Source organism: Argiope bruennichi, chromosome 9 (assembly GCF_947563725.1).
Source record: "Argiope bruennichi chromosome 9, qqArgBrue1.1, whole genome shotgun sequence".
NCBI lineage: Eukaryota > Metazoa > Arthropoda > Arachnida > Araneae > Araneidae > Argiope > Argiope bruennichi.
In genome coordinates this window covers 94,186,848-94,208,553 of record NC_079159.1, presented here as the reverse complement: position 1 = coordinate 94,208,553, position 21,706 = coordinate 94,186,848, and positions in this window count along the sequence as shown.

Here is a 21,706-nt window from a genome sequence, read left to right as displayed (position 1 = left end):
TTTCTTTTTTTATTTTGTTTGTCTCGTTGCAAACAGTAGCTCGTTTCCGAATTTTTCTAACGAATTATCGATTCCTAATAAAGAGCTTAGTTTTGAAAATAAAATAAAGTGTTGCCATTCTCTGTGTCATTTTTGCTATTTATTTTTTTAAATGATGCTTTTGCACACTTTATATAAAATTTCTATTTAGGTTCTTAGTTCAATCATTTCGATAAGAAAGTATTAAAATAAATCTTATTTATGAAATGATTGAAATAATGATTTCATCACATAACGTTTTTCTAAACAAAATGCTAAACATTCCAATTGTATAAAAATATAAGAACATTGCAGATTCAGTTTGATTCAATTTTAATAACATTTTTAAATAATATATCAAACATTATTCCTTATTCAAATTTACTCTGGAATTGTTTTGATTGCAAGCTATTTTAAAAACTGAAAATGACTTCATTTGAAATTCAACATCAACATTGGTGGATAGTAACAAAGTCAAGTGATCTTTTTAAAGAATACTATTATAAATGTTCCACTGCTACCCAATTTAGCTTTTATGATAAAATAAACTCAAGAATTCATGAAAAAGATCATTCCTTCTGAGAAGAAAATCAATTTCATTTTACTCCAGGATATTTCGATTTCGATTTTGTAAAAATAGAAATATTGTATCGATTAAAAGTACAACCAAATATTTCATACATTCATAAAATGTAAGGATTTTTGTTTGATTTCTTCTAATAAACGAAGAAAGAAAATTTTCATAAAAGAAGAAACACATATTTTACACATTCTTTTGTGCACATTTTTTTCTTGTTTTTCATCCACATTTTAGACAAACGTGATTAAATTCTAATTTTTCACATTTACAGTAAGATAAATGGCACGGCGGAATAAAATTTTAAGTTGCTTTGCTCACCTGACCTCTGACAGCTGGACTGATAGATTTCCATTAAATGGGTTTTGTTTAAAATTTGACAGGAAATTACAAGTTTGGTTTGAAATCTAGATACTTACATAAATTTCATCCATCTAGCTTGAAACATTTCTGAGTTAATGTGATCACAAACAGGCATTATTCAAAGATATTTTTTTGGTCTTGAAAACATTTGAAACGCGAAATTTCTTGTTCGAATATTTTATGATAACAATACTTTTTCATTGCATACTTCTTATACGAGAAAGTAAATTAATAATAATAAAAAATAAGAATAAAAAATATAAACAGTTTTGATGGAAAACTTAGTATAATAAAGTATGAGGCACATAATCATGACACCATTGATGTATAGATAGATGATTGCTAAAGTACTAAAATAATTAGTACTAAAAAGGTAATTTATATTTGACCATGATGCACATGTGCTTTTTGCAAATTTATCAAACAACAGTTATACGAAATAAAACTGAAAAATGTTTGAAATGAAAACCACACTTTTTGATGCAGAACTGAGAACCTCATAAATTTTACACTTCAAAGAAGCTCGTAAAGTAAGAGCTTCTTTGAGAGTAAGGGAGAGCAGCTCTCTCCCTCACTTTGAAAGCAAAGGAGAGAGCTACTTACTTTCAAAGAAGCGCTCTCCCATCTATAAATAAAACAATTAAAATACCAAAACGAGGAAAAATAGAAATCTGCAAGACCAGAAAGAGGACAGGATCAACTCAGGATATTCGAATAAAATAAAAACAAAGACTTTTGTCTTCCTTTAATTCAACTCACTAAGAATACTAGAACCAGTGAAAGGCTAGTTAAAGAACAATAGCCTCCATTAAGCAAACTTAGAAGTGAACGAATCAGAGCTGGCGAATATATGCAGCTGTCAACCTCAATGGAACGGGATATTCAGATTGAAAAGATACTAAAATTATCTCGCTGCTTATAAGCTGATGATCAAATCTCATGATTCGATGCTTCATCTTAAATATTCCCTCTATAATTTCCATTCCATAATTACATTTAGAGCACATGATTTGATGCGTTCACCGAAAATAAACTTTAGAACAGATTATAAGCTTTAGAACGTGTGATTTCGTTTTCAGTTTTATATCTATTAAGTAAAAACACATAAATATTTGAGGAAGTTTTGAGATATAAATTTTCAATACTATGAACTTACAGTACATTTTTATTTCATATATTTTATAAACAAAAAAATTTAAGCTTGCAAATCTACTGAAAACTTCTTATTGATATTCTAATAATGCTGATATAATTTATAATATATTTTAATGTCTTTACTTTAATGTTAGTAACATGAACAAATTATATTCAAAATTTTTAAAAGTTCCTATGTAATTCATATAATTTATTTGATAAAAATCAATAATTTTATCATCTAATTTAAATTTTATATACGAATCAGAATTATCAAAAATATCTGAAAAATTTAAATCTAAAATACACTACAGATATCGTATTCGGGAATCTAAACAAAAAATAAAAATTATATGTTTTGACTATAATAATGAAATAAAAAAACATTTTGACAACAACCAATTTTAAAGAAAAGTCTAAAAAACAGCTAGGTAATTTCATGATACAGGTTCTTTCATGGCAAAATTGTGCGGCTAATAATCAAACCAATAACAGAGATAGATTTATACTAGTATAATGCTGGTTAACATTTTGTTCCGTGCAATGAAATGCAATTTCTGATGCTTTGGCACAGAGCAAAGAAAAATAAACTAAGAAATTTGTTATTTATACCACTTTCCACTTTCACATCAAATGAATGGCAAAAGAATTTGATTCTTTTAAAATATAAATCCTTCAAGAAATTTCTTCAATTTTACTTATAACCAATTTATCTTTTCTTAAATTAAATTTATCTTTTCACAAAATAAAAATTTTGTAATTTGAGTTTGCAATGTTTGATCTGTTAAGAAATCTTTATATCTTCATATTCTAAATAAGATTATTTGATTTCTCAAATCTGAATGTTAAATAATAATTCCAAACGTTGTTTTATTTATAAATATTCATATTAAGAAGAATTTAATATTTTTTTTTTCAAATGTATAAAAAAGAATTTGACAATTTTTTTTTTCTTTTTTCAGTCATTGATACTAACATCATGATTATCAATGATCTCTTGCTAAAAAGTTGGCATAATTTAAAGTCTGTATTTGTAGAACAAAAAAAAAGGTTTTAATTTTTAAATAATAGGTAATTCTGTATTGGCATCATCTAAGTTCCTAAATTTCCCCACTCTTAGAAATGTAATTACTTCAATAAATGATAATTATAAAATCCTCAATAATGAGAATAGCATCTCAGTTAAATAAAATCGTAGTAATAACATACTTTATCCGGTTTTTAATTTTATATAGGGTGTTTCTCGGGAATTATTATTTGGCATCATTTAATAGAAGAATGGCAATATTTCATTTAACAAATAATGGGTACTTACAAGATTTCTTTTTCAATTTAGTTATTGATACAAAAAAATTATATTTAACATTTGGCATAGCTCTAGATGTTCAAACTATATTACAATACAATAATACAATATACAAACTATAATACAATACTAAATTTCTAGGATGTATATTTGAATTTAGGATATGAGATGGAATGTTAAGGAGAATCATTGGCTAATATAATTTAATTGGGATATATTTATAGACTATTGGTGTCTATAAATATATTATTGTCTTTTAATGTCATTCATTTGAAAGTGAATTATTGTCTTTTTGTATTTGGGATTATCAAAAAAGAATCATTTCTCATTTCCAGTCACCGTATATGTTTCTGCCTGATACCATTGCATCAACAAATTACAAAAATTACAAAACACTAATCAAATCATTAATATCATTATAAATAATTGAATGATGATATTCATTTTTAATAATGGAGTGTGTAGAACCTAAAGAGCTCTTTTTTTATATTCACTGATCTGTTTCAACTATTCGTGAAAAGCTGACTAATGTTCGTTTAGCTTATCTGAAAACTCATTTGTTACTTAAGAAGAATTTGTTTCCATTTCTTCCAGAAGATCTCTAACAAGAAATACTAATCTTTTTGAAAGAGGAAAATTTCGAATACCTGACTTCTACCTTAAAAACCACTTTTGGTTAAGGAAATCTAAAGCAACTGTTTGACAATGAAACATATTTTTTGCAGTTTTTATATATCAAGAACTTTACTATCTTTCAGAAACAAACATAAAAAAACGTAATATTTTGAATACAAAATCCTTTTACAATTTTAATTACCATTTCAGATAATGTCTTAAATAAGAATGAACTTAAAAAGAAATATAATTTCTTTTTATAACAACTTTGCCTGATGAAATTTCTTGCACTGTATTGGAATATGAATCAAATGATAAGCAATAGGAGCATTAAATAAAAATTGTTACGTTCAAATTATTCAGACACCACTAATATTTTATTAAAATCCTTCTAAAAATTAAAATGAATTTAATTATTTTATTAATTCTTTCCGAAATTAAAATTCTTTCTTCTTCATCTGAAAGAAAAGACGTAAATTTTAAATGAAATTTAAGAAAAGACAAATGTGTATTAAATTTTATTTATATTAATTCAATTAGGGAACTGAAATACCATAATGAAAAAATGATAAATTAATTGTATACAGTGAAATGAAATACATTGTATACACTACTATACATAAAACTTCGGACAAGAAATACAGACAGAGTGCAAGACAAAATAAAAATTTTCTAATCAATAATCTTCCCCAACGAATAAATTTCTCGAAAATTTAAATAAAATTTAAAATAATTTATTATATTCATTTTTATAACAATAACAAATAGTAGAAACAATGTATAAAAGTGGCATAACCACTAGGAAATATATCAGAACCTTCGCAAGCACATTTAACTATACACATGCAAAATGTAAATCAAAAGTAAGTAGCAATTATTTATTAATACATGAAAATTATCATTTGCTTCAAAATGGTAGGGTCATAAATATTTAGAGAGAATTGCTGCATATTTAAAAAAGCTGCTATAAATTAGCCAAATAATTTCAGTCATTCTTTCTTCTTATTCACGGTCGCAGGAAAAATGATCTGCCTTATTATTCTAGACTACCAGCAAAAATAAGAAAGCATATCGGAGAAATAACCAATATTGCTCAGAGATAAAATACTGTAGTGTCTAATATCTTTAATGTCAAAACTACTTTGCATAAAATATAACAGAAACCTTTTTATCGTCTGAAACGAATTTCGATTAAAATTAAAATATTAATGAAATCAGGCGATTTTTAAAAACCACCGATAGTTAATTTTCTCTGCATCAGTAAACAAAATTAATCAGTAAAACAATTATTAAAAATTATATATATATTACCAATAAAATAATATAATCTGCTTTCAAAACGTTTCTTTTAGTGTTCTTTCAGATTTCTTCTAGCGTGTTCTGGCAACAGTTCTTCTCTTATTTTCTTCCCTTTGTTTCAGCAATAAAAAATATTATTACAAATACGTACACATTTTTTAAAAGAAAATAAGTGTAACCAAATTATTTGAAAAATAAGAGAGAAATAACAAAGAAAATGTAGCGCAACTCGATTTTTCAGTAATAAATTTCTTTATTTCAAATTGTTCTAAATTTATTCAATTATGTATTAAATTTTAAAAAAATGCAAGTAAATAAAATTGTTATAATTGAAAGGTAACATTTTTAATTTTAAAATGGCATGAGAGTATTTCTTTTAGAATTATTTTTAATTATTAATTCACAGTATTTTTTAGATATTACTGTGAAAACACAGCAAAAATTCAGCTATAGTTAATTGAAAATTTAATTCATCTTTGCACTTTAAAAATTTCACAATATTTTTTGTCTCATCTTTTTACACAATTCGATTGTATTTTTTCCAGTTGTTTGCAATGTGCAACATTATATACATAAAAGGTAAGGAAAATGTGAGTAATTAAGAATTGTGATTACAATTCAGATTGGTGAAGTCTTAACAAGGTGAGACATATTTGCCTTTTTAAATGAATTCTAGAGGCAGAGGATAAACACATTCCTGCCTTTCTCAGTGGAATTTTATAAATTTTGTTTTGTTTATTTGCAACCATAATAAAAAAAAATATGAAAACAAAACTTTTATACAAGGCATTATTCATTCCCTTCAGTAATTATTTGCAAGAAAAGTTACTAAATTATAATTGCTAAATTTTGGATATATAGGGTGTAACACCTATGAGTAACATTTCTTTTTTAAATTTCAGATTTTCTCTTGTAAAACAGGAAAGGATTCCCAATTACTCATCACAATATTATCGGAAGGTAATTATGAACAGATGTAGAAAAATCATCTTTCTTTCAAGCATTTTGAATAATTTATTATATGGCTGGAAATAATATTAAATCGGTGAATTCGTTAATGCCCTGCCCTTTTCGTTAATATCCAATAATGCTTTGTATTTTATTCAAATTAACAAATGATAATTTATCTAACATGTAATTGATGTTTGGAAGGTGGTTGTTAATAATGATGTGTTACTAACAGATATAAAATATAGAAAAAAAACTGATGTTAAGGAAAAAATGTAATGTTGAGAGAGAAATATGAAAATTGTGATTTTGATTCTTTTCAATAAGAAACGAAAGTTATGGAAATGGAAAAAAATAACATATCGTATCATCCAGAGTTAATTTTTCAACAAATATACATATGTATTTTAATCAATTATGTTGAAGGCACATGAAAGAAGAATTTATTTGTTTTAATCTGAACGAATACATTATTTTTTCTTCTGAGAATTGGTGAAGTTGACAGCAGTCAGCTGAATGGGACAAGTTTGAAGAGCACCAGTTTGACTAAACTGAAATTGTTTTGGTAGTTAATGTTAATTTACAATTGCCAACTGTTAAATGAAACTTCTACTACTAAATCCGATTGCCAAATAAATTCGTTCAGGCAGCATAAATGTCAAAGAAAATTAATTGAGTTGAACATTCTACCTGAAGCAGGAGCTCCATTTTGTATTATTAAATTGAACTATTATTCTTTATTCATTCCAAAGTAAGTTTCTATTTAAATCATATATATTTACTTTGTTGCCTCATACTTTTCAATAATTTCTATCATTGTAAGGATCCGACAATTTTTCGTCCAATACCTTTTTGGACAAAAGTAAGGATAGAATGATTTCAAATTACTCCAAATTGATGATATAAAATAATTACATCACTTAGAATGAATTACAATATATTTATATTGAAAAGCAAGGATAATACGGTGCTTTGGTGTAATTGGAACGAAAGGTAAAGCAAACTTTGAGACAATAAGTAGTAATTTCTCATTAAAAATATGTTCAGTAAATCAATTTTTTGCTGCAGTCAAAGTACAGGTTCCCGATTTCTCCATATTTTCAGAGAAAATTAGAACATACTGGAATAATGTTTCTGTTGCTAAGACTGCTAAGCGAGTAAATTAATTTTGAGAAAAAAAAAACATCATTTAATGAATTTTCCAGAACATGATTATGCTCTCAATTAACTATAAATTTATTTCCCTTCTTATAAGAACATTTTTAAATCAAAGAAAAGGACAACTTTTGCAAAGTTCGTTTCTAATAACATTCACTGATCCCATATACCACACAAGTCTTTTATTTATGTTAGAATTAGTAATGAGGAACACTAATTTAAATTACACTTTTGAATTTAATTAAATAAAATAATAATTGAGTCGAAATTAAAAAAGCAGAATAAACTCATATATACGTACTTCACTGATAGATACTTCACCCATATATACTACTTAACCTTTTCTTTTAGAAGAGTTATTTCAAATTTAATACAACACGCAATTATCTTTTTTTTTTTCAATTTATTTTCATGGACTTTTAAGATCCCTTAGAAAAGATCCTATTATTATTTATGCCATAAACATAATTGGAAATCATATTCAAGTTCTCATTATATTTAAATTTACAGAATATATTTCCACTTATTTTAATATTTAATGACCATCTAATTAATGGAAACAAGTGAATATCTTCCACCATTCTCGCCTTCCAGCAATTACTTGAAAAATCGAAATATTAACATTTTCTACTTTCAGAATACGAGAAAAAAATAAAGAAAAAACTCTGAGAACTTAGAGGTAATAATTTTTGTACTTTTTTATTGCTATTTCTAATTTGATTTTAATTCTAAAAGATGATCAATAAAATTTCTGATAATTTTTATTTATTTTCTTATTTGCGCTTAGAATACTTTACTTTATTTTTCTCATATTTATCGTTTGTTGTGATCCATATGAATTTAGTTTATCACTAAAAAAACACAGCAAAAGATTTTCTTTCATATTATTTGATTTTAAACTTATTGCTATGTTATATTCGAAATGGGAAAAAAATGTTTGTTTGTTCTATTGTTTTTTTCAATCTCAAAAGAGTAGATATCATTTGTGTACATATAACAATGATTCTGAAGTAATACATTCATCTAATGCTTTCTAAAAAGAGAAATGCGATTGTTTTTAAGCGAATATATTGTAGACTTACTTTTTAAAACTCGTTTGTAAATAAAATTTCAAGAAGAGTATTATATTCAAATTTATTCTGGAATTAGATTCCCTCGTGTGTTCCTTAAAAGTTCAATATGCATTTCATTTAAAATTCAGCACTAGAATATTTCGAGGACAACAAATTGAAGAGATCGCTTTTTAAAATGCATTTTTAATATTACAATGCAATGCTGTTTTACATTACAGCACGTATATTCTTCAATATTTTTTGAAAATAATATCTACATTTTCATAATAAAATATCTGTATTTTTATGTACAGATATTGTTGTTTTGTTTTCAGAAAAGAAAATGTTATGTCGCATTACGAGTCAAATAATTATTTCATGAAAGGTTAATGTTTGAATAATTTTTACTATATACATTTATAGCAAAAGAAGAGAAAAAAGATCTACTTAAAAATTTTATACTAACTGAAATAATATGCAAAAAGAAAGAAAATTATATTTTGAAAATAAAAAGCCATAAAATATTGCTTCTATACGATGTAATTAATTCGATTACTTACAGGAAATTTCTTAATTCCATTCCAATTTAATCTAAAATGTATTATAATAATCTCAAAAGCTGTGAAGAAGCCAAAAAGAAAATTAAATTAATGGAATAGAAAGATAATAACAGTTTTAAAAGAAACATTCAAGACTTTTTTTTAATATTTACCCTTACAAGTTTATTTCGCATATATTTTAGAGGTCTGTGGATATGTAATAAATACTCATGATGCAATAAAACATTTTTTATTTAAGTACTACTAATAGCAATTTATTTATAGATAAAGTATAAAAATTCACAAAACTAATGCAAGAAAGTTTTTACCGAATAGTACAGAGTTCTAAACGATTTATTTTTGAACGCGCTGAATCGGAAAATGAAACGTTGCTAGCTCAGGAACAGAAACTCCTATTTGAATTATGTATAGGAAAAAAAGTTAAAGCGTGACAATAGATAAATGATACAATTTCTTAAATCCAAACTTTAGTTCTTTTTCTATTGCTTTGATACATTAAGCGCAGTATTTGTATTATCATTTAATTATTGCATTTATTCACTTTTATGTATTGAACACAGAATTTGTTAAGCATCTTAAATATGTTATAGAAAAAAAGGAAAATCATAACTCTTATAATTTCTGGTGACTTTTTTTTTTTTTACTTTTCATTTTACTTAATCAACGTTTTGAAGATATATTAAAATATTATATAACATATTATGTAATAGAGGAAATAAGCTGAAAGATTTTTTTAGCTAATTACGATTTTTACTTTTTTCTATGAAAAAGTATTAATCCAAAAAAAAATGCTTTTTTACACATGTAAACATGATTAAGAAGAGATATTCAATATTAAGATTAAAATCAAATCTTATTCTTACAGTGCATGCAAAATCAAAAATCAATATTTTGCATGCACTGTAAGAAACTGAAGCTAAAACTCTACAGTAAACAGCATGTTGTTGAATTAAGATGGTAAGAAAAGTTTTAGTTTTAATGTAATCTAGCCACCTATAAAAATCGATCTGTAAATCGAGACTGTACCTCTTTAGCCAATTTTGTATTTCATATGAAATGTAATGGCCTTTAGATATTTAAAAAATTGGTTCACAATTCTCATCCACTTTCGCCACATAATATCCCCGAACTTGGAATCTCTAGGATTCCCTGTCGGTTGAAAGGATATACGTGGGAGTATTTATTAAGATAAAAGAAATACACATAAAAAGACCAAAAAAAATCAATATACACAAAAAAAGACATAAAATATCAATATACACATAAAAAGACATAAAATATCATCAATACACATAAAAAGTAACTATATACAATATTATAAAGATGAGGGAGGTGTTCGGTGGGGAGTATGAGTAGATGAAATCTATTGAAGGTAATATATTCTGGAGAAGAGCTTGGTTGAGAAATGAAACGAAAATTTATACTGGGCTTGGGTCTGGAGAAATCAATTCCTCGTTCTCTTGTAGGAACCGCACAAGATTTCTAATTTTAACCTTGGACATCTTGTTTCTCATGACGTTGGTCCACCAGATATTTTTTAGGTCGTGGATGGGTTTTTTGAGGTGAAAAGATGTGGTGAGAGGGCAACTAGTGGCATAATGAAGGGGATCGCCTACTTCGTCGCAGCCACATTGATCAGATCCTTTAATATGGAATCTCTTGAAATATGAAGGGAAAGGACCATGGCCAGTTGCAAAGATAATATCAAGCCTATTCCAAGATTATGGGTTAAAGGACACTTTCGAGATGATTTGATGGATGTTTCTGCCAGTTGAGCCATTATCCCATTCTTCTTGCCATCGCTGTAGGTTCAATTCATTTACAATACTTTTCATATGGCTTCTAGGAGCTGGGTATTGAACGGGCGTACCTGCAGAAATGGCCTGTCTGGCTAGGGAATCTGCAACCTCGTTTCCGTTGTGGCCTACATGTGCTTTAACCCATCCTAACTTAATAGAAGGTTGGGAGAGCAGAATGGCTTGAATTTCCTGAACAATTGGGCTTGAGGTGGAGAATGAACTGATCGCTTTTAAGCTGGACTCGCTATCACTCCATATTTTAGCGTTATGATCGTATTTGCTATCCCATTTACATGCTTCCTTAATGGCCAGCAGCTCTGCCTGAAAGACAGAATTATTTTCGTTCAGTTTGCCGAGCCACTGATGAGTAATTTGTTCGTTTTGGAATACGCAGTAGGCAAAGCCGGTTTTCCCCTCGATTTTGGACCCATCTGTAAAAATATCCGTCTTGTTTATAGGTTGGAATTTTTGTTTGAGGGAAATTATGTCCTCGAGAAGAAAGTTTGAGGGGAAGATTTTTGTGTGAGAGCATTTCATCTCGAAGTTCTCAGGATGGAATGTTATATTCTGAAAATGGCTAGGTAATTGAAGACGACTTACTCTTACATAGGTTGCTTCTGCTTGCCCTTTCATGTGAAGTGGAAGAATTCCTTCTATAACTTGCAGTGCTGCCGTGGATGTTGTTCGGAATGCTCCAGAAATACTCAGGAGAAAATTTCTCTGTATTGAGATTAGGATTCTTTGTTGTCGGGATGAGAGAGGATAGGCCCAAGCTGATGCTCCATGTAAGATCATTCTCTCGGCAACGGTGAAGTAGAGATGACGCCTGAATTCTTTTTTCAGACCCCATGTGGAACCAGCAATTCTGCTGAGATTTTGGTATAAGAGAATCGCCTTCGTTTTGGTGTTAAGGAGGTGAGGAATCCAGTTTAGCTCATCCACTGTCCAATTGCGAGAAAAATCTTAAATTCTTCAAATTATTATAAGAAAAGATAAAAATAGTAAACATTAATGTATGTGCTCTACAGACCAGACTGATTGATTTAAAGCTCTCAAACTTGTCCCAGGTATACTATGGAGGGTGAGAATGTACAATTTTTAATAATTTCATTGAAATATTAATTAGGTTTTCAATTAATTAAAAATTAAACTAGATTTTAATACTTTTCCGCTATAACTTCAGAAAATATTACCGAACAAAAATGATTTTTTACACCGTTTTAAAATCCAAAAATAGTCTTTCCATATGCCAACTTGGTTATTGTAAAGTTATTAAGTCAAAATCTAAATACCTTTTTAACATATTTTTTAATATATTAAGCATATTACTTTGTTGTGAATGAAATCGAAACCTCTGTCATTGTTTCATCAAATATTTGATAGTGAGAATTTCTTCCGTTTTTGAAAGCTAAAGAGGTATTTTGTTTAGTGCCTTTGTAGTTTACAAAATGAATAAAAAAGTAAAGTTTCACTTTTCGCTTAGTTTAAAAAATAAATGAACTGGACGTAATAGCACTGTGACGTCCTATAACTAGTCATCATTAATGAAGTTCAAATATATGTTCAATAAACAGAGCATAATTACATCTTTTAAAAAAACACAGCTTTAATGTCTGACAATCTGATTGATTCTCGAACATGAAGTTTTATCTAAACGATTCAAATGAAATTAAATATAACTAGTATCATCGTCAAATAGATGGTCGCCTCAAATAAAACTCAACGATAATGGCAGGCTGCAACATTTCCGGTAAGAATGAGACTACAGCAAACATGTGTGTACCGTAAAGAAAGGTGAGGGAAAAAAAACTTTATAACTGTTCGATAGAAAAAAAAAATTGGAAATTTTCATATCTATTATAAGGTATTGCTATTTTTCATAGATATAAAACTATTTTAAATGCCTGAAACTTTTTTATTGTTGTCTATTTTACTCTACAATATGATGCTTCAAAGTCCGAAGATTATAAATTATCATGGTAGATAACACAAAAAAAACCAAAATGAAATTCAATCCGTCAACTGTAATTTCCCCCTTTATTTATTCAACATAATTAAGAATCAAAGATTTATATTTGTTTGGATATTTTAGTCAAGTTCAATTTATCTCTTGAACAAACCTGAAGTAAATATTATAAATGTTTTCGTCCAACAGCAGTTAGAAGAAAAAAACAAGCAGATCTTGAATCTCTTGCTCCTTCATCAAAATAAATTATTATAAATTGAAATAGTTGATTTAATCAGAAAAAGAATAAAGGATATATCAAAGAAGAGAAATGATTTGCTTCTTAAAAACCTGGACCTATTCATTCCATTGCAGAAGATTTTAAAGAATTTTTCATTTAAAGAATCTACCCCTTTCTCCCTAAAACAGACCCGAACAGTTAAAATTATTTTTAAGATCAAGATCCGACTTCAAAGATTTTAAAAAAAGAATTTTAATTGCATCTGGATATTTTTTTCATTTCTTTTATTTCTGACATAATCCGAATAATTCTAATAGAATTTTCCTGATAGAATATGTTAAGATTCACGATTTAGATTATATGTTACAGTAACATATTTGAAAACCATCCCAGTAACATTTGTTTTATTCTTTTTTCGTTACATATTCCAAGGCTGTATTAATCCAGTGGCAAACTCGGCTTTGTAGTAAGAGGATTAAATCTTCGTGGTCCGATTACGATGAAAACAAATAATGTATTGTCATCTAATTCACAATAAGTCTAGCATGTATCAGTTATCCGCGCAATAATAATGAAACTGCAGAATCAGTAAAAATATTATTCAACCTTCCGCTAGTTTTCTCTGCCTCATTTTTTTCTTCTAGGGTCTTTATTAATTTGGTGATAAGATATCACCTTCAACTCGGTTGATTAGAGTTGTTGAAGCCCGATTTCTCAGAAAAAGTAAATTAAACAAAGGTAGCATATTTTGTATAAAAATAAATTTCACAATGAAACGTGCTCTTGCATACTTGCATTATTAAAATACATATACATATGAATTTTTTTATACACATACATATATACATATGAATTTTTTATACATATACATATATACATATGAATTTTTTTATACATATACATATATACATATGAATTTTTTTTTAAATTCGACATTAAAATCATCTTTCTAAGAGGGTGTTTCCTCAAATTATCGGAGGAAAATTCGAGAATTTAAATTAATTTTCTATCAAATATAATTCTAACTTAAATTTCAAAAATCATTGCAGATAGATGCACTGAGAAATAATTTTAAAAATAAGAAAACCATGTGAATTTTAATTTTAAGAAAAAAATGGCATCAGATACCATGATACCAACGCACTCGCTTATATTCTTACTGATAAAAGTAGTGTAAGCAACACATATTTATGTATATAACAAAATCTTTATAAATAAAAGAATTCATATCTGAAACATTGAGTGAATACAAACGAAGTTTGTAGCAAAAATATTCCTTGATGATTTAGAACTGCAGTGACGTTAGTTGAACGTTAATATAAATAAATTTCTTTAGAAATAATGTTCATTTTTATTTACAATCTCTCTTTAAAAAGTTGAATTTTGCTTATATATGAGTCTTAAAAGAAAAATGAAAGCAAGTCTGAAATTTTCAAGAGTGAGTCCCTTCCTTTTTTTAAAAAAAAAACTTTTTTAAAGGACATGAGGCATTGTTTGCTACAGAAACAAGATGTGTTCGACCACCTATTTTGTAGTGGGAGCAGTTAAAATTTGCATTTTTTGCAAAATGGGGCAGGTCATATAATCATACCCTGCCTGTAATAAACACCGCTAATCTGACATAGTTAATGTAAGTCAATCATCTAACTCTCCGACCCGCCACGAAAGCACACGGATTTAAACCATAAAACTGAATGACCGGAACGCCGCAACAGCAACATTGGCGGGAACTGTGGTTGAGTCCTAAGGGCCGTCACCGGCCACGGTACAACCCTCCCTGAAGGAAGTACGTCCCATCATCGATGGGAGGAGTCAGATCCCCCACCTATTAATGTACTTCCAGGGTGGCGAGATCCAACCACCATGCCAGAAGCATCTCATCCTCATTTCAAGGTGCCCCCCGGTGGTTTACATAGTTAATGTAAAAAGCCCCATTGCACCAAATAACATTATTGTGCACATATGTAGAGACAAAAAAGTTACGCAACAGAACAAAAAAATTGAAAATAACAGAAAAAAAACTTATGTGCATTATTATTGTCATTATTTGATATCCTGCAATTGTGTGTATCCAATATTGGATACTTGACCTATAGTTGGATATCAGTACAAGATATATTTATCGATTTCGACAGCTAACATTTATATTTCTCGCATTACTTAGAGAACATATTTTTTTGTATTAACACATTTTGTGCATTAAAAATGTGAATGTGGGCGAATATTTAAAGATATTTGTTTGGTGATTCAATTGGCATTTAAAATGAAATTGATAAGAAGGTTGAAAATGGTATTGGAAATACAATGAACAAACAGAAGCAACACCTGATAACACTCATTGTGAGGGTTGGGTGAAAACGAAACTCGCTAACCTTTCTATTCACCCATCTTTCCTTTATGTCTAATAATACCTATATTAGAAAGAAAAACTGCACACAGAACTGAAAGTGAACTTAGAACACTTCAGAGACTTCATAATATTATTAGGGAAGCTGTTGGCCTTATTTAAAATTCATCAAAAAAGATAGACAAATTTCAATAGTGTTTTTTTTTTTTTTGCATAATTTACCCGTTGGTTTTCAAAGTAATACTATAATACTACTTCACTTCTTATGAGGAATGCCTTCATGGGGAACACTTGCCTTCATGCGGGGAAAATGTACCTATTATCCCGGAAAAGAACCGCTGTTATCTCTTAGTATCATATCTCATTCTCTTAGCAGACCATTTATTTCTATGAATCCGATGTAATTTTATTAAAATTAGCACCGCTTAGCCAATAAATTGCAGTGCTAATTTTAATAAACTTACATCGAATTCATAGAAATAAATCCCAAATCCCCAACAACCTAGACATAACAATCTAAAAATCCCATCGATTCATAGAAAGTAAATAAAATTAAGAAACACTTGATTTACATCCCGCAAGAGTTCTGAAACAACATTACCTGCTGGTTTATGATGTCCTCAGAAAAAACATTAATAGTTTTAATTGCCATTTTAATAGTTTCAATGCGTTTTTGTTTTATTTGGTAATATTTTTAAAGTAAAATATTATTTTTACATCTAAATATATATTTTGTCGCATTTAGATATTTCCATTTTAATAAAAAAATTTCCATAATCATGTCATTATTTGCTATTTAATCGTATTCTCCGCAAATAAAGAACAGAACATTTCCAATGCATAAAATATTTTTGAGAGAAGGAGGGTATTTCTTTTTTATATAAAAATACTATTTATGATACCGCTTGTATTTATAATTTAAAATATATTTGACATCATCACTAACGACTATAAATACCTTTTTATTTCTTTCTTGTTAAATTTATATTTTGTTTTCTTTTTGCTGTTAACGATTCATCTTTTATTAATACTAAAACCTATTTCATGTTCTTCACAAAAGTCCCACGACATTCTTTCAAAATCCATATTCCTCTTAATGATTTTAATTAAAAGGATATCTTCAACACTTGCACATTTCTTGTGATAAAACTAGCATAAAATTTAAATAAAATTGAAATCCATTTCTAATTTCTTACAAATTAAATAAGAAAGGCAAATGCAATACCCCTTAAGAATTCTTTTGATTCTTAAAAAGGAATTTGGTGCAAAGTAATCCCTAATTGATTGCCCTCAGCGAAAGCACCAAAGTGCCATTTACTCTTTCTTAGAACCGATTAAAATAGTCCTTATTATAATTCGAAATGATTAAAAGATTAATTAGAGCATCCTTTTCAATTAAAACTGCACTATTTTCTAGATACCCCCAGGCTGATTCAAAATATATTGGCATTTTATCTTTTAAATTTCCAGCTTGAAAAAAAAGGGAACTTGCTCTACGCCTTTTAGACGAACTCGAGCGAATTTTAATTTCTTTACAGGAGGCTTAAGTGCTACTAATTAGCTAATGACGATACACTAAAAAAGCTTCTGTATCATATTTTATTTTAATTTCCCACATTTTTTTAATTAATAATGGTTGATTCGTTCTTCGAAGAATTTTCGAGTTATAAGAGCTAATTTAAGATCTCATTTGTGCAATTAATAAATTGAAATTTTATACAATTTTTTTAGTTTTTTTTTTACACATTTTTTTTTAATTTTTCAATAGTTTTGTCCAATTTAATGCAGAAAAAAAGTAATTCTAAGAACATATTTTGCATTTTTTTTTTATATAAAACGGAAGTACTGTTCGAAGTTTTGAAAAATCTCCTCGATTCAAATTTTCCCTAATCTTTACAAAAATTGAAGATTATGTTCACGTATTAACATGGCGTCTTAAAGATAAAACGATTTAAGCAGTTGAAAATTTGTATATCGTTCTTACACTGATATTGTTGATTTCTACCAAATTGTGGTCATTTTCCAAACTATTTTTCCCCCCTACTCCACCCCTTTATGGAAAAAAAACCTTCCAGCGTCCCCTATTCCATATTAGTTAATTGTACCAAATATGAAAATATTCTTAATTGTAGATCCGTAAAAAAAACTTGTATATCGTTTCCACATTTTGAAATAATTTTAACGGACTTTATTTTAAAACTGTAAAGATAATTTGCTTGCATCTTCTGCAAGACGTGTTGGTTATTTCTATAAATGACGATCGGTACTGAATTTTTCAGAGAATTTTATTGAAGAATGACTATTTTCGGAATTCAAAATACGCTTGAACCATCCTATAATGAAGCAAATCTAGAGCCAATAATTTTTCAGTCGTTCAAAAGATTTGAACTGTTTAGATGATAGAGGCGTTTGACATTTAAGTTTCATATCCTAGCGGCTGAAAAAACATTGAATACGTTTATAATCAATAAGTTATACATACATATATTTTCTCAGTGATATAGAAAAAATCATATTTCTTTAAATTCCATATTGATAGAAACATAAATAAGATACTAGATATAAAAACTGAAAAACGAATTTCTAGTTAAAGAATCTTGTCGAATATAGGGGCATTTTCCTAACGAAGTATTTCTGCACTGTTGGTGAGCACATATGCTGTGCTCCTGTTTGCAAAAATGAAAGATTCTATTGCAAAAAAAATCAGGAAACAATTTCCTTGACTATTCATCCATTTATTCACATCGAGCTACTCCTTATGTTTATTCAATTTCCGATAAGTAATTCCATATCAAGGTTACGAATATTTCTTGATAAAAATTATTTTCTTCTTAAATTACAAATTTCACGAGAAACTAGCTGGGTTTCCACGTGATAGTTAAAATAAATTTGCTCTGCTTTTTTTCGCAAGCTACTGATCGCTCACACTCCACGTGAACGTATACTTTTCTTGACTACCAAACAAGCAAGAAATCTATTCTTCATAACTTTCAAGGAACGGAATGCGCTGCCATCTGGTGTTAGGAAAGGGAACTAATCTCGACAAATATTATATTCCTGAAATAAACTCATTAAATTGTTTTATTTTTTAAACTCTTTCCTTATTTTCAGTTTCCATTTCTATATATTTGAATGCTGTAATAAAATATTAAAACAACTTTAACAATTTCTTTCTTTATTTGCTTGATTTGTTGAACAATTTCTTTCTCTAAGATCGCTTGGTGGCTTTTGGAGAAAGAACTTGTCATTTCGAATCATTGCAAGATCGCGAAGATGAATTCTAAATCAATATTTTCTGAGCCAAATTTCAATCGCCAAAATTTCAAGGAGCTTCACGTCGGTATTCAAAGAGTCATTTTGGCTCAGAATTGAACTATATAAAAGATGGACATTTAAGCATTACAAGTTAAGAGATCGTGTCTTAACCTTGTAATCCTTCAATGCCTGTGTTGTTATTGTGAGTAATTTATTTTCATGAAAGAGGAAGATTAAATTATGTTTCCTTTTCTATTTTCATGCTTCCTAATAATTATATATGCTATGAATGCAGATAATTTTAAAACAATATCAAGTTTATTGTAATGCCCTGAAAGATTCCAATTGGTTGAACTGTTCTTCAAATGGACAGAGGAAATTATAATTTGTAAAATGCATATTATGATTACCAAATATTGAAGAAAACAAAATTAGATTAGAGGAAAATGTAAAAGAAAAAAAACATTCTAATCTGTAGTTCGAAACATCATAGCACGGTATAGAACTGTAGAATTTTAAGCTTGACTTCTCTATCTTCATTTTGCTTTTAAAATTTACGTGCACCAAAACATAAATTTGAATTCTAGCAACTTAAATTGTAAAAATATAAAGTGATTTATTAGTAACTAAGCAATAAATATTATTCATGCTACACTTATTTGTGTATTTAAATGTACACATACTTAAGTGTATTCAGCTACATATATTTGAAACAATCACATTTAAAGAAAAAATTGTAAAGAAATAAAACTGGTTTCTCATAGGAGATTATTCTTTATAATTCGAAATTGGATTAAAAGTGATTTTTATTCAAAGATATGAACCAGATTCATTGATAAAAGACATTAATCTTCTGATTAAGAAAATATCTAACTAAAATTATGAAAATAAAACATTTTAATGAACGCCTATTACTGAAGAAGCGATTGGGTGCCGAATTTGGTTTGGCGAAGCTCTTGGTTCCACGACCTACTTTATCGAGCTTTATGAAAGATTTTTCATCATTCTTATCTGAAATTATAGATAATATACAAACTTATAGATATAATTATATTAAAATTAATGTTTACTAAATATTTAACCATGAAATCTATCTATTAACTCAAATGAAAGGAATAATTTTCTTACGCCATTATGAGAGAATTTTTCAGTTAGACTTTCACTCTCAGTATAAAATGTTTCTGAATTAAAAATCGAAAAAAAAAATTCTTTTGATTTCCTTGTGCAATACCATAGGCACTTTTTATAATACGCAGAATAAAGAGCAAAACTTTTCTAATTTTTTTTTTAATCTTTATTTCCTTTAATTATAAAATTCTAACCATAAAATTTCATGACAGTATAACAAAGCTTTTAAAATTATTGGTTGCTTTTAAATTATGGAAATATTTTCGTAGATATATTGTGATTTATTTTCGAAACTTTTTAATTAAACAAAAGCCAATTATAAATATATAAATAAACTTTACATAAAAATAAACTTTATCTTGTCTTTTTTATTATTATTATTTTACATTTTCGAAATTAATTTACTATCTATAATAATTGAAGACTTTTTTAACCCAGTTCTTCTTATCTTATTATTTGGATTATGTTGCCCTTGAGTTTGACATATAAGTTTTAACCGACTAATTCTAAAATCCTGATAATTCTTTTTTTTTCTTTTCTGATAGATTCATTTTTTTTATATATATGTAATAATTGCTAAGACAAATAATTATTTAAAATCATCTTGAATTAGACTGATGAAGCCACGAGTTCTATTGGAATTTTATAAGATGCTTTTATTTAGATACTATATCTATAAAAATACGTTAAAGAAATTGAGTAAAATTTCATTGCTAAACATTTTTTTTTTTTTTGTACTTTGTGTTTAGTGAAATCTTTAATCGTAGAGATGTGGCATCTAAGAATTACTAGGATTTTAAATATTATAAATAAAATTAAGATAAAATATGGCTTATTTTATTCAACTTCTATATATGTTGTAGATTAATAATAAAAATTTAAATAATAAAAAAGTATGAAATTTGATTTTTTACATTATGCACTGATATAAATAAGGAACGATTATACATGTTTATTTGTGTTATACGTATTAGATTGCGAACTCGTTCGGCAATACCTCTTTTCAATGCTAAAAGTAAAAAAAAAAAAAAAAAAAAATTAAAAAAATCATGAGTCATCATTTGTCTAACAGCTATGATGTCATAGTACTACGTTAACCTTTTAAAAACGCATCTGCTGTCAAAGAAGTATGCTTAATTATAACGCAATACTGGTAAAAGCATGTCAATCTTTTAAAAACGCATCTGCTTTCAACGAAGATACATAATAATAATGCAATACTGGTAAAAGCAGGTAAAAAAAATATATGCGATTACAAGATGATGTTGAAAATTGCCATTTATGCTTTATTCATTGCCTACACGATTTTGAGCGTCAAACCCCCTTAACCAAAACAACATCATGTTCTCACATGATAATAAAAATATAAAGTAGAAGATAAAATAAGGCGATTTATGCACCTATGGATCATCAAGAGTTGAAATTAATGAGGATTGCATTCCTTTTATTATTAAATTACTATTGAATTCAAGGAAAGGAATTCCCTGAATTCCTTTCCTTGAATTGCAGCTTTTTGCGCACTTATTTTGCATGCATTTATCTTTCCTTCCCTCTTTTCATATATTATAAGCACTTTTCTTCTTTTCCCCGGTTCATTTTTGGTTTTTACTTTTTATTGATATATTACTTTGTGTATATATATATATATATCCGAAGTGTATTATCTGAGACCGTATTTATAGATACTGTGGACACAGCCATACAGCCATTAAACTTTTTTTCAAGAGATTCCGAAAACTTTTATGTTAAAGTATCACTTCTAAAAAAATAATAATCAAATAAAATTTTAAAAAACAGAAATAGCTATATAGCTATAAAAATGGCTGTTTATTTTTCTCAATCCCGCTTTTAAGTTTCTACAAATGTTTTTTTTTTCAGTGAAAACGACTTTACCATCCTAAAGAAGTTTAGCCAGAAGAGTGTTTATATCCACCTTCTGTAGTTTTTTTTTAATCTTTTGG